Here is a 14,490-nt window from a genome sequence, read left to right on the forward strand (position 1 = left end):
AAGATTGATATATAGGATGACCTCATTTGATTACCGGAAGGTTTTCGGAGTTACCGGGAATGTACCGGGAATAACGAATGGGTTCCGGGAGTTCACCGGGGGGGCAACCCACCCCGAGGAAGCCCATAGGCCTTTGGGGAGACACACCAGCCCTTAGTGGGCTGGTGGAACAGCCCACAAGTGCCCTATGCGCCAAGGAGAAGAAAATCAAGAGAGAAAGAAAAAAAAAAGGAGGAGGTGGGAAGGAAGGGGGACTCCCTCCCACCAAACCTAGTCCAACTCGGTTTGGGGGGGGAGTCCTCCCCCTTGGACTCGGCCGACCCCCTTGGGGCTCCTTAAGCCCCAAGGCAAGGCCCCCTCCCTCCCACCTATATATACGGAGGTTTTAGGGCTGATTTGAGACGACTTTTCCACGGCAGCCCGACCACATACCTCCACGGTTTTTCCTCTAGATCGCGTTTCTGCGAAGCTCGAGCGGAGCCCTGCTGAGACAAGGTCATCACCAACCTCCGGAGCGCCGTCACGCTGCCGGAGAACTCTTCTACCTCTCCGTCTCTCTTGCTGGATCAAGAAGGCCGAGATCATCGTCGAGCTGTACGTGTGCTGAACGCGGAGGTGCCGTCCGTTCGGTACTAGATCGTGGGACTGATCGCGGGATAGTTCGTGGGGCGGATCGAGGGACGTGAGGACGTTCCACTACATCAACCGCGTTCTCTAACGCTTCTGCTATACGGTCTACAAGGTACGTAGATCACTCATCCCCTGTCGTAGATGGACATCACCATGATAGGTCTTCGTGCGCGTAGGAAATTTTTTGTTTCCCATGCGACGTTCCCAAACAGTGGCATCATGAGCTAGGTTCATGCGTAGATGTCTTCTCGAGTAGAACACAAAAGTTTTTGTGGGCGGTGATGTGCGTTTTGCTGCCCTCCTTAGTCTTTTCTTGATTCCGCGGTATTGTTGGATTGAAGCGGCTTGGACCGACATTACTCGTACGCTTACGAGAGACTGGTTTCATCGTTACGAGTAACCCCCTTTGCTCAAAGATGACTGGCAAGTGTCGGTTTCTCCAACTTTAGTTGAATCGGATTTGACCGAGGAGGTCGTTGGATGAGGTTAAATAGCAACTCATATATCTCCGTTGTGGTGTTTGCGTAAGTAAGATGCGATCCTACTAGATACCCTTGGTCACCACGTAAAACATGCAACAACAAAATTAGAGGACGTCTAACTTGTTTTTGCAGGGTATGCTTGTGATTTTATATGGCCAACGATGTGATGTGATATATTGGATGTATGAGATGATCATGTTGTAATAGAAATATCGACTTGCACGTCGATGGTACGGCAACCGGCAGGAGCCATAGGGTTGTCTTTATACTAACGTTTGTGCTTGCAGATGCGTTTACTATTTTGCTAGGATGTAGCTTTAGTAGTAATAGCATGAGTAGCACGACAACCCCGATGGCAACACGTTGATGGATGATCATGGTGTGGCGCCGGTGACAAGAAGATCGTGTCGGTGCTTTGGTGATGGAGATCAAGAAGCACGTGATGATGGCCATATCATGTCACTTATGAATTGCATGTGATGTTAATCCTTTTATGCACCTTATTTTGCTTAGAACGACGGTAGCATTATGAGGTGATCTCTCACTAAAATTTCAAGACGAAATTGTGTTCTCCCCGACTGTGCACCGTTGCTACATTCGTCGTTTCGAGACACCACGTGATGATCGGGTGTGATAGACTCAACGTTCACATACAACGGGTGCAAAACAGTTGCGCACGCGGAACACTCGGGTTAAGCTTGACGAGCCTAGCATGTGCAGACATGGCCTCGGAACACATGAGACCGAAAGGTCGATCATGAATCATATAGATGATATGATTAGCATAGGGATTCTTACCACTGAAACTATACTCAACTCACGTGATGATCGGACTTGGGATAGTGTAAGTGGATCATGAACCACTCAAATGACTAGAGAGATGTACTTTTTGAGTGGGAGTTTAGCATATAATTTGATTAAGTTAAACTCCAATTATCTTGAACATAGTCTAAGTCCACTTTGAATATATTTGTGTTGTAGATCATGGCTCACGCGACAGTCATCCTGAATTTTAATACGTTCCTAGAGAAAGCTAAGTTGAAAGATGATGGAAGCAACTTTGTAGACTGGGCTCGTAATCTTAAGCTAATCTTACAAGCTGGGAAGAAGGATTATGTCCTTAATGCTGCGCTAGGAGATGAACCACCCGCTACGGCTGATCAGGATGTTAAGAACGCTTGGTTAGCACGTAAGGAGGACTACTCAATAGTTCAATGTGCAGTCTTGTATGGCTTAGAACCGGGACTTCAACGTAGCTTTGAGCATCATGGAGCATTTGAGATGTTCCAGGAGTTGAAGTTTATCTTTCAGAAGAACGCCCGGATCGAGAGGTATGAGACCTCCGATAAATTCTATGCTTGCAAGATGGAGGAAAACTCGTCTGTCAGTGAACATGTGCTCAAAATGTCTGGTTACTCAAACCGTCTAGCTGAGCTGGGGATTGAACTCCCGCAAGAGGCTATCACTGACAGAATCCTTCAATCACTGCCGCCAAGCTATAAAGGCTTTGTGTTGAACTACAACAAGCAAGGGATGAACAAGTCTCCCGGCGAGTTGTTTGCGATGCTGAAAGTCGCAGAGTCTGAACTCCGTAAAGAGCATCAAGTGCTGATGGTGAATAAGACCACTAGTTTCAAGAGAAACGGCAAAGGCAAGAAGGGCAATTCGAAGAAGAGCGGCAAGCCTGTTGCCAATCCGCCGAAGAAACCCAAAGATGGACCTAAGCCTGGAACGGAGTGTTACTATTGCAAGGGTATGGGTCACTGGAAGCGCAATTGCCCCAAGTATCTGGCAGATAAGAAGGCGGGCAAAGAAAAATCAGGTATATTTGATATACATGTTATTGACGTGTACTTAATCGGCTCTCGTAGTAGTGCCTGGGTATTCGATACCGGTTCTGTTGCTCATATTTGCAACTCGAAACAGGAACTGCGGAATAGACGAAGGCTGGCGAAAGATGAAGTGACGATGCGCGTAGGAAATGGTTCCAAGGTTGATGCAATCGCCGTCGGCACAGTGTCACTTCAGCTACCGTCGGGATTAGTGATGAACTTAAATCATTGTTATTTAGTGCCTGCGTTGAGCATGAACATTATATCTGGATCTTGTTTATTGCGAGACGGTTACTCTTTTAAGTCAGAAAATAATGGTTGTTCTATTTCTATGAGTAACATCTTTTATGGTCATGCACTAAATATGAGAGGATGTTCATATTGAATCTTGATAGCGATACGCATATACATAACATTGAGACCAAAAGAGTTAGAGTAAACAATGATAGCGCCATATTTTTGTGGCACTGCCGCTTAGGTCATATTGGTGTAAAGCGCATGAAGAAACTCCATGCTGATGGACTTTTGGAGTCACTTGACTTTGATTCACTTGACACGTGCGAACCATGCCTCATGGGCAAGATGACTAAGACTCCGTTCTCCGGAACAATGGAGCGTGCAAGTGACTTATTGGAAATCATACATACCGATGTGTGTGGTCCGATGAGCGTGGAGGCACGCGGCGGATATCGTTATTTTCTCACCTTCACTGACGATTTGAGTAGATATGGTTATGTCTACTTGATGAAGCACAAGTCTGAAACATTTGAAAAGTTCAAGCAATTTCAGAGTGAAGTGGAAAATCATCGTAACAAGAAGATCAAGTTCCTACGGTCTGATCGTGGGGGTGAATATCTGAGTTTCGAGTTTGGTGATCACTTAAGACAATGTGGAATTGTTTCGCAGTTGAAACCGCCTGGAACACCACAGCGTAATGGTGTGTCCGAACGTCGTAATCGTACTTTATTAGAGATGGTGCGATCTATGATGTCTCTTACTGATTTGCCGTTATCGTTTTGGGGTTATGCATTAGAAACAGCTGCATTCACTTTAAATAGGGCACCATCAAAATCCGTTGAGACGACACCATACGAACTGTGGTATGGCAAAAGACCAAAGTTGTCGTTTCTTAAAGTTTGGGGATGTGATGCTTATGTCAAAAAGCTTCAGCCTGAAAAGCTGGAACCCAAAGCGGAAAAGTGCGTCTTCATAGGTTACCCAAAAGAGACAGTTGGGTACACCTTCTATCTCAAATCCGAGGGCAAAGTGTTTGTTGCTAAAAACGGAGCTTTTCTCGAGAAGGAGTTTCTCTCGAGAGAATTGAGTGGGAGGAAGATAGAACTTGACGAGGTTGTCGAACCTCTCATCCCTCTGGATGGTGGCGCAGGGCAAGGGGAAACCTCTGTCGTTGCGACGCCAGTTGAGGAGGAAGTTAATGATGATGATCATGAAACTCTAGTTCAAGTTTCTGTTGAACCACGCAGGTCGACGAGATCACGTGCTGCTCCAGAGTGGTACGGTAATCCCGTCTTATCAATCATGTTGTTAGACAACAATGAACCTGCAAGTTATGAAGAAGCAATGGTGGGCCCAGATTCCAACAAATGCCTAGAAGCCATGAAATCCGAGATAGGATCCATGTATGAGAACGAAGTATGGACTTTGGAGATACTACCTGAGGGCCGCAAGGCTATTCAGAACAAATGGATCTTTAAGAAGAAGACGGACGCTGACGGCAATGTGACCGTTTATAAAGCTCGACTTGTGGCAAAGGGTTTTTCACAAGTTCCAGGAGTTGACTACGATGAGACTTTCTCACCCGTAGCGATGCTTAAGTCCGTCAGAATCATGTTAGCAATAGCTGCATTTTTCGATTATGAAATCTGGCAGATGGATGTCAAAACGGCGTTCCTTAACGGTTTCCTTAGGAAGAGTTGTATATGATGCAACCCGAAGGTTTTGTCGATCCTAAGAGTGCTAGCAAGGTGTGCAAGCTCCAGCGATCCATTTATGGACTGGTGCAAGCATCTCGGAGTTGGAACAAACGCTTTGATGAGGTGATCAAAGCATTTGGGTTTGTACAAGTGGTTGGAGAATCTTGTATTTACAAGAAGGTGAGTGGGAGCTCTGTGGCGTTTCTAATATTATATGTGGATGACATATTACTGATTGGAAACAACGTAGAGCTTTTGGAGAGCATAAAAGGTTACTTGAATAAAAGTTTCTCTATGAAGGACCTAGGAGAAGCTGCTTACATTCTAGGCATTAAGATCTATAGGGATAGATCAAAACGCCTGATAGGACTTTCACAAAGCACATACCTTGATAAAGTTTTAAAGAGGTTCAAAATGGAACAATCCAAGAAAGGGTTCTTGCCAGTTTTACAAGGTACGAGATTGAGTAAGACTCAGTGCCCAGCAACTGATGAAGATAGAGAGCATATGCGCTCCGTCCCCTATGCTTCAGCCATAGGTTCTATCATGTATGCGATGCTGTGCACTAGACCGGATGTAATCCTGGCCATAAGTATGGCAGGTAGGTTCCAGAGTAATCCAGGAGTGGATCACTGGACAGCGGTCAAGAATATCCTGAAGTACCTGAAAAGGACTAAGGAGATGTTTCTCGTATATGGAGGTGACGAGGAGCTCGCCATAAAAGGTTACGTCGATGCAAGCTTTGACACAGATCTGGACGACTCTAAGTCGCAAACCGGATACGTATTTATTCTTAATGGGGGTGCAGTAAGCTGGTGCAGTTCCAAGCAAAGCGTCGTAGCAGATTCTACATGTGAAGCGGAGTACATGGCTGCCTCGGAGGCGGCTAAGGAGGGTGTCTGGATGAAGCAGTTCATGACGGATCTTGGAGTGGTGCCAAGCGCACTGAATCCAATAACCTTGTTCTGTGACAACACGGGTGCCATTGCCTTAGCAAAGGAACCACGGTTTCACAAGAAGACCAGACACATCAAACGACGCTTCAACCTCATCCGCGACTACGTCGAGGAAGAGGACGTAAATATACGCAAAGTGCACACGGATCTGAATGTAGCAGACCCACTGACTAAACCTCTTCCACGGCCAAAACATGATCGACACCAGAACTGTATGGGTGTTAGATTTATTACAATGTAATTCACATGGTGATGTGAGGGCTAGATTATTGACTCTAGTGCAAGTGGGAGACTGTTGGAATTATGCCCTAGAGGCAATAATAAATATAGTTATTATTATAATTCATGTATCAAGATAATAGTTTATTATCCATGCTATAATTGTATTGAATGAAGACTCATTTACATGTGTGGATACATAGACAAAACACCGTCCCTAGCATGCCTCTAGTTGGCTAGCCAGTTGATCGATGATAGTCAGTGTCTTCTGATTATGAACAAGATATTGTTGCTTGATAACTGGATCACGTCATTGGGAGAATCACGTGATGGACTAGACCCAAACTAATAGACGTAGCATGTTGATCGTGTCATTTTGTTGCTACTGTTTTCTGCGTGTCAAGTATTTATTCCTATGACCATGAGATCATATAACTCACTGACACCGGAGGAATGCTTTGTGTGTATCAAGCGTCGCAACGTAACTGGGTGACTATAAAGATGCTCTACAGGTATCTCCGAAGGTGTTAGTTGAGTTAGTATGGATCAAGACTGGGATTTGTCACTCCGTGTGACGGAGAGGTATCTCGGGGCCCACTCGGTAATACAACATCACACACAAGCCTTGCAAGCAATGTAACTTAGTGTAAGTTGCGGGATCTTGTATTACGGAACGAGTAAAGAGACTTGCCGGTAAACGAGATTGAAATAGGTATGCGGATACTGACGATCGAATCTCGGGCAAGTAACATACCGAAGGACAAAGGGAATGACATACGGGATTATACGAATCCTTGGCACTGAGATTCAAACGATAAGATCTTCGTAGAATATGTAGGATCCAATATGGGCATCCAGGTCCCGCTATTGGATATTGACCGAGGACTCTCTCGGGTCATGTCTACATAGTTCTCGAACCCGCAGGGTCTGCACACTTAAGGTTCAACGTTGTTTTATGCGTATTAGAGTTATATGGTTGGTTACCGAATATTGTTCGGAGTCCCGGATGAGATCACGGACGTCACGAGGGTTTCCGGAATGGTCCGAAAACGAAGATTGATATATAGGATGACCTCATTTGATTACCGGAAGGTTTTCGGAGTTACCGGGAATGTACCGGGAATGACGAATGGGTTCCGGGAGTTCACCGGGGGGCAACCCACCCCGAGGAAGCCCATAGGCCTTTGGGGAGACACACCAGCCCTTAGTGGGCTGGTGGAACAGCCCACAAGTGCCCTATGCGCCAAGGAGAAGAAAATCAAGAGAGAAAGAAAAAAAGGAGGAGGTGGGAAGGAAGGGGGACTCCCTCCCACCAAACCTAGTCCAACTCGGTTTGGGGGGGAGAGTCCTCCCCCTTGGACTCGGCCGACCCCCTTGGGGCTCCTTAAGCCCCAAGGCAAGGCCCCCTCCCTCCCACCTATATATACGGAGGTTTTAGGGCTGATTTGAGACGACTTTTCCACGGCAGCCCGACCACATACCTCCACGGTTTTTCCTCTAGATCGCGTTTCTGCGGAGCTCGGGCGGAGCCCTGCTGAGACAAGGTCATCACCAACCTCCGGAGCACCGTCACGCTGCCGGAGAACTCTTCTACCTCTCCGTCTCTCTTGCTGGATCAAGAAGGCCGAGATCATCGTCGAGCTCTACGTGTGCTGAACGCGGAGGTGTCGTCCGTTCGGTACTAGATCGTGGGACTAATCGTGGGATTGTTCGCGGGGCGGATCGAGGGACGTGAGGACGTTCCACTACATCAACCGCGTTCTCTAACGCTTCTGTTGTACGGTCTACAAGGGTACGTAGATCACTCATCCCCTCTCGTAGATGGACATCACCATGATAGGTCTTCGTGCGCGTAGGAAAATTTTTGTTTCCCATGCGACGTTCCCCAACATAAAACTCATTCACCTAAGATAAAAAAAGAAATGATGTGCCTCTTCTCGAACTGTAGGGGGATGGGAAAAAAAGGTATGGCAACCTACTTAAGTGATTTAATTAGAGATTTCAATCTTGATTTTGTGGGGATTCAGGAGACAATGAAGAAGGATTTTTCCTCTAAGTTCTTGAGGAAATTTGATCCAGGGGATAATTTTTGTTGGAAGTGGATTCCTTCTGTAGGAAAATCTGGTGGTATTCTTTGTGGTGTTAGGAGTGCACACTATGACATTCAAACCTGTTCTTTTGGCAAGTATATTCTGAAGCTTGAAATTTGGGACAAATGTAGTAGGGGTACTTATTGCATCATGGTAGTATATGGTTCTCCTCATGAAGAACATAAGATGGAATTCCTTACTGAAATGGCAGATATGTGCAGGGGAGTTACTTGTCCTTTCATTATTGGGGGCGATTTTAATATCCTGAGATTTACCAGTGATAAAAATAAGAAAGTTAGACTGCGCCATTCCTGTGATCTTTTCAATACTATCATTAATACCTTCTCTTTGAGAGAGGTTGATATGAGTGGTGGGCAATACACCTGGTCCAACAAGCAGAATATGCCTACTCTTGTGAAATTAGATAGAGTACTCATGTCTAGTTCCTGGGAGCACCTTTTTCCTTTTACTTTTATTAGGAAAATTGTAAGGGAGATTCCAGACCATTGCCCTCTGATTTTAAACACTGAGGATAACATCCCTATCCCTGTTAAATCTAGGGGCTTTAAATTTGATTTGAACTGGTTACAGAACCCTGAATTCTTACCCTTGGTGGCACAAATTTGGATGCAACCTGTTCAATCTAAGAATCCTATTGATATCATCAATATTAAACTGAAGAGGTTTAAGAAAAAGTTTAAAGGGTGGAGCTCAAATATTTTTGGTAAAGCAAGACTGAGAAGGAAATGGCTGAGAGAGGAGCTTGGATACTTGGAAATGTTGCAAGAAACTGATACCTTATCACCTGAATTGTATATGAAAAAGGTAGATCTTGAGGTAGAGCTGAATAATATCTTGATGGAAGAAGAAATTTCCTGGTTACAAAAATCTCATGATAACTGGTTATTGAAAGGGGATAATAATACTAGTTATTTTTATAGAATGGTGAATGGGAGGAGGAGGAGAAATACTATTGTATCCCTTTGTTGTGATGGGGTTGTTATTGAGGGAAACAAGAATCTTTTGGAACATGCCACAAATTTTTATAGGGAGCTTTTTGGCCCTGCCCCTGGGAACATGTGTGGGATTAAGAACAACATGTGGAAAGAGCAGGAAACACTAAGGGATGTAGACAATTTCATACTGCTTAGACCTTTTTCAGAGCTGGAAATCAGGAATGCTTTATTCTCTATGAAACATAATAAAGCTCCAGGCCCTGATAATATTCCAATTGAATTCTTTCAAAGCTGCTGGGGTATAGTTAAGGATGATGTGAAAATGCTTTTTGATTGGTTCTATAAAGATGAATTAGATGTGAAAAGACTCAACTATGGGGTCATTACTTTACTGCCCAAAGTGGTTGGAGCTGATAAGATTCAGCAATTTAGACCAATTTGTTTGCTCAGATGCATTTATAAACTTATCACCAAAGTGCTCACCATCAGACTTGAACCTTTTGTGGATACACTGTTTAGCAGAAACCAAAATGCTTTTATTAAGGGTAGAGATATTATGGATGGTGTTATGTCTCTCCATGAAATTCTACACTATTCTTATAGCCGTAAGAAACCTGGGATAGTGCTTAAGCTTGATTTTGAAAAAGCCTATGATAAAGTCAACTGGGACTTCCTGCTTGAATGTCATGTTAAGAGAAACTTTAATCCTAAATGGGTGAGCTGGATTAAGAACATTTTGGTAGGAGGAACTGTTAGTGTGAAACTGAATGATGAAATGGGGGAATATTTCCAAAGTGCTAAAGGTGTGAGGCAGGGAGATCCCCTCTCCCCTTTTTTGTTTAATCTTGCAGCTGATTGCTTGACCAAGATGGTTCTTAATGCACAGGAGAATGGCCTTTTTAAAGGGCTGGCATCTGACCTGGTTGAACATGGGGTTGCTATTCTGCAATACGCAGATGATACTATTCTTTGCTTTGAAGATAACCCTAGGGAGGTGCTGAATATTAAACTACTATTATATCTCTTTGAGATCATGTCAGGCTTGAAAAATAATTTCTTAAAGAGTGAAATCTTCTCAGTAGGGGCTGATGATGATACTGTCAGGAAATATTCTGAGATGTTCAACTGTGAGATTGGAAGTTTTCCTATTAAATACTTGGGAGTTCCTGTTAGCTATACTGGTCTCAAAAGCTGTGACTGGATGTTTGTGGATGATAAATTTGTCAGCCATGGTGAATCATGGATCAGTGAAACACTGTCCAGTGGGGGTAGACTTATTAAAGTTAATGTTGTGCTCTCCCATATCCCTTCTTATTATATGTCTATGTTCTTGATTAATAAATCTACCTTGGAGAGATGGGATAAGCCCAGAAGGAAATTTTTCTGGCATCGTAATGGTAACAAAAAAGGTTATCATATGGTAAAATGGGGGAGAATTTGTAGATCAAAAAATAAAGGGGGCCTTGGGGTTAAAGATCTGAGAAAACAAAATATTAGTCTGTTGACTAAGTGGTGGTGGAAATTAGAGAAAAAAGAAGGGCTATGGCAAGACATAGTAAAAGCCAAATATCTCAAAAAATCACCTGCTATGATGGTTAAGCAGAAAGCAAATGATTCCCCCTGTTGGAAAGCTCTTTTGAAGGTTAGAGACAATTATATTGCTGGGAGAGGGATCAAGGTGAATAAGGGTGATCTTGCCAATCTTTGGTATGATGATCTGGGTGACAATTCTAATATGAAAGATAAGTTCCCTGATCTTTTTGAGATTTGCACTGAGCAAAATACTACTGTGAATAAAACTGAATTCATGAATCCTTGCAATTCCTTTCGTAGCAGATTTAATAGTGATATGCAATTGAGGTGGGATGAACTCAAGAATTATGTGATAAGTAAGATGGACAAGGAGAAAAGTGATGAAATATTCTGGAAACTTGATAGTACTCATGGATATACTACCAAGTCTATGTATCGGTGGTTAGAAAGAAACTTGGCTGGATCTAATCATAAATGGATTTGGAAATCTAAGATGCCTTTGAAAATTCAAATTTTTTTGTGGCAGATGTGCCAAGATGCTATTCTAACTAGAGACAATCTCAAAAAAAGAAATTGGCAAGGGGATCCTACATGTTCTTTCTGTGATCAGAAATAATCTGCTCAACATATTATGTTTCTTTGTCCTGTTGCTAGAGTTGTGTGGAGAACAGTGGGCTCGATGCTGGGTACTGAATATGTCCCTAATTCCATGTGGCAATATTATGTTTGGATCAACTCCTTTTTACCTTCCTGTCCAGAGGTTTATACCATTGGTTTAGCTGCTATATGCTGGGCAATATGGCTTGCTCGCAATCGTGCTACTTTTGATAAGAAATGGATCAATAATCCGTTTGAAATTGTGTTCACAGCTTGTGCTTTTATATTATACTGGACAGGGTTGCAGAAGCCGGAGATGGCTGAGGTGATGAAAAAAGGTGCGGAGGTACTGAAAGCAAATGCTTCGCAGATGCTGCTGCTTTGTGGGCCTCCAATGCCAGATTCAAGCAAGCAGGATGAGGAGGGTGATAACTGGGACGAATGGTGATGCGCTCGGAGTATGATGGCCCTGGTGATGTGGTGTTTTGTTCTATCTTGGCCCTGTGAGGCATGTTGCTTTTCTGGTTCATATTCTGGTTGTGATCAAACGTGGTACTGGATGTTGGTCTATCTTCCTTAGGGATGTGGTGAGGTTTTGGGTGATGCTAGGTTTTCGCCCCATAGCCTTGTGTTCCTGATGACAGGCGCAAGGCGGTGGGTTTCCTAACATTGCTCTGAACTCGCTTCTCTCTCTTTCCCTTTTCTCTTTCTGATCTCGGAACCAAACTGTGTATTTCCGTTATGCTTTTAATGGAAAGGGGAGAAGCCCGGTTCTAAAACCTCTCAGACGGTCTATGCCATTACACCTCTCATTGTGCCAGTGCGCTCTCTTCACAACCTCAACAAATTAGAGAGGGCTTTTCTATGGTCCGGTTCGGACAGGATGACGGGGGCCCAATGCAAGGTGAATTGGGAGATGGTCTGCCGCCCCAAGGAATACGGAGGCCTTGGGGTCCTTCATTCTTCCAAGTTTGCCCGAGCTCTACGCCTCAAATGGCCATGATAAACTATGGGTAGGGCTCGGGAACCCATGCACGAAGGAAGATATGGATTTCTTTTACGCCTCAACTACCATCATTTTGGGCAATGGAGCAAAAACACCTTTCTGGGACTCCCCGTGGCTGCTTGGCAAAAGCCTATGTATATCGCTCCTCTAATCTTCGAGGCATCCTCGCGCAAGAACTGGAAAGTTCGGGAGGCACTACATGGGAATGCTTGGATCCTGAAGCTCAACAACAACATTATCGTGTCAAGTGATTTCATCTGCCAGTTCTTCACTCTATGGATGCTTGTCCATGACCTGCACCTGGACGAGCAATCTGATGATGATATTATCTGGAAGCACGCGAACGACGGGGTATACTCGGCGGCCACAGCCTATATGGCCCGGTTTCTCGGGTTGACGCTATCGCCCATGGACGTCATGATCTGGAAAGCTTGGGCCCCTCCCAAGATCAAGTTTTTCGCTTGGTTGGCTATTCAAGACTGGATATGGACCGCTGACAGACTGAAGCGTCGTGGGTGGGAAAACTGTGGCCTTTGCACTCTCTGCATGAAGGAGAACGAGACGGATGCGCACCTCTTCTTCAAATGTCGCTACACCATTCGTCTTTGGAACTCGGTCATCCAAAGTCTTTCGCTCGCGCACATGGACATCTCCTCTTGGCATTTGGATGGTTCCGTCTTGGAATGGTGGGACAAGCGGACGAACATGACGAACCCCAACCGACGTGCTCTTGCCTCCTTGACAATGCTTGTCTCTTGAACAGTATGGAACGAGCGTAACACTCGGGTGTTTCGACACAAGAGCGCACCCCCGCCGGTCCTCTTGAGGAATATCATCGATGCGGCCAACCTGTGGGTTACCGCGGGTGCTAGGGAGTTAGGGTGTCTTATGGTGCGTAAATAATTGCCATGTCGCGGCTTCGGGTCCGTTGTAACACTCTTAAACTCTTCTCTCTTATTTAATATATGAGGCAAAATTTTTGCCTCCGTTTCAAAAATAAATAAATATATGATGTCATTTGGGCTGTTTGAAGACTTGTTGAATTGGGTTTATATGTTACTTCGGGGCAACGAAGATGATATGAAGGCAGTCCGAGAGCCTTCTGGCAATGGTGCAGGTTTTAATAGGCACTGACTTGACCTGCAATCCTCTCTTTAAGACTGTTGCATTCAGGCTTATTCTCTGCTACGTTCAGCGTCTGTTGATGAGGATTTGATCCTTTGTGCCGCAGAGGCCCAGGCCAATTGGATAAATGGGATTAAACGATCGGTGCTTTCCTGAATGTACTTTGAATAGTGATGCATTGCTGTTTACCTGAAGGGCTGAAGGCCTGATTGGATTGTCGTGTTTCCTCCAAATACACCTGTAAAAATTACAGACCTCAGCTCATCGTTTCGATTCCGGACGGATTTTGTTGAGGAGCCGGTAAGATACAAGTGTAAAGTAAACACCCGTGTATTTAATTACAACCATTCTAAGCGCGGACTGAATCTCATGTTTAACCTGCAGGTTTTAGTTTGCTTTTCCGTAGTAGTGTACGAAGGAAAGGAATGTTTTCTGTACCTGAGAATTTGGATACTGAAGGAGCGATTTTATTTTGTCATGCCTCCAAGAGTCTGAAATACGTTTCACTTTAAAGTACATATATACAGTTTTCTATGGACCAAAACATACGCAGTGGGGGCAAAAGACATGATCTGGTTATGAGAAAACATGAACTCCGCTGTGAACATGACGTTTTGTTATCTGATTCCAGATATCACACCGACGGTTTAATTTAGGATAGATTTCCTGCACTGCAGCTAAAGATCCTGTCCGTTTTATTTCGGTGTGTTTGTATGTGATGGAAAATGTCAATACATCACACTAGCTGTGACACTTGTTTGCTTTGAATGTGGGTTTGCATCGGGGCCTTTCTCATGTGGGTGTGTTGAGATTGAGAGTTTGGGGTATAGGTACCGAAAACCTTCTGAAGAGGGCAGCCAACAAGTGCCACAGAGAAAAGAAAGGACCAAACCGTAAGCGACGCTCCATCTAGGACTTCAGTGTAAAAACGAGCAGGACGCAAATGAAAGTACGAGGTCCAGATCATTCCAGGGGCATGCCTGTAATAGAGCAAGTAGCAGCAAGGGACCGGCGCGCGAAATCTTAAAAAAATTTGGACCATTTCTCGATTTGTGCGTGTCATCCTTGCGCAGGGGCCATGCTAATCTTCTCTGTATCGTTCCAATTTTATCGGATGTCCCCGAAGGGAC

The 14,490-nt window shown here is 44.5% G+C and overlaps 1 non-coding gene across 1 annotated transcript; it reads right to left on the reverse strand.

Moving 5' to 3' along the window:
- Window positions 1-14,387: 14,387 nt before the first annotated feature.
- On the reverse strand, window positions 14,388-14,490 carry LOC123433658. The gene has a single exon (XR_006624996.1). It is a non-coding gene; the product is annotated as a U6 spliceosomal RNA (small nuclear RNA).

This window comes from Hordeum vulgare, chromosome 2H (genome assembly GCF_904849725.1).
Source record: "Hordeum vulgare subsp. vulgare chromosome 2H, MorexV3_pseudomolecules_assembly, whole genome shotgun sequence".
NCBI classification, from domain to species: domain Eukaryota; kingdom Viridiplantae; phylum Streptophyta; class Magnoliopsida; order Poales; family Poaceae; genus Hordeum; species Hordeum vulgare.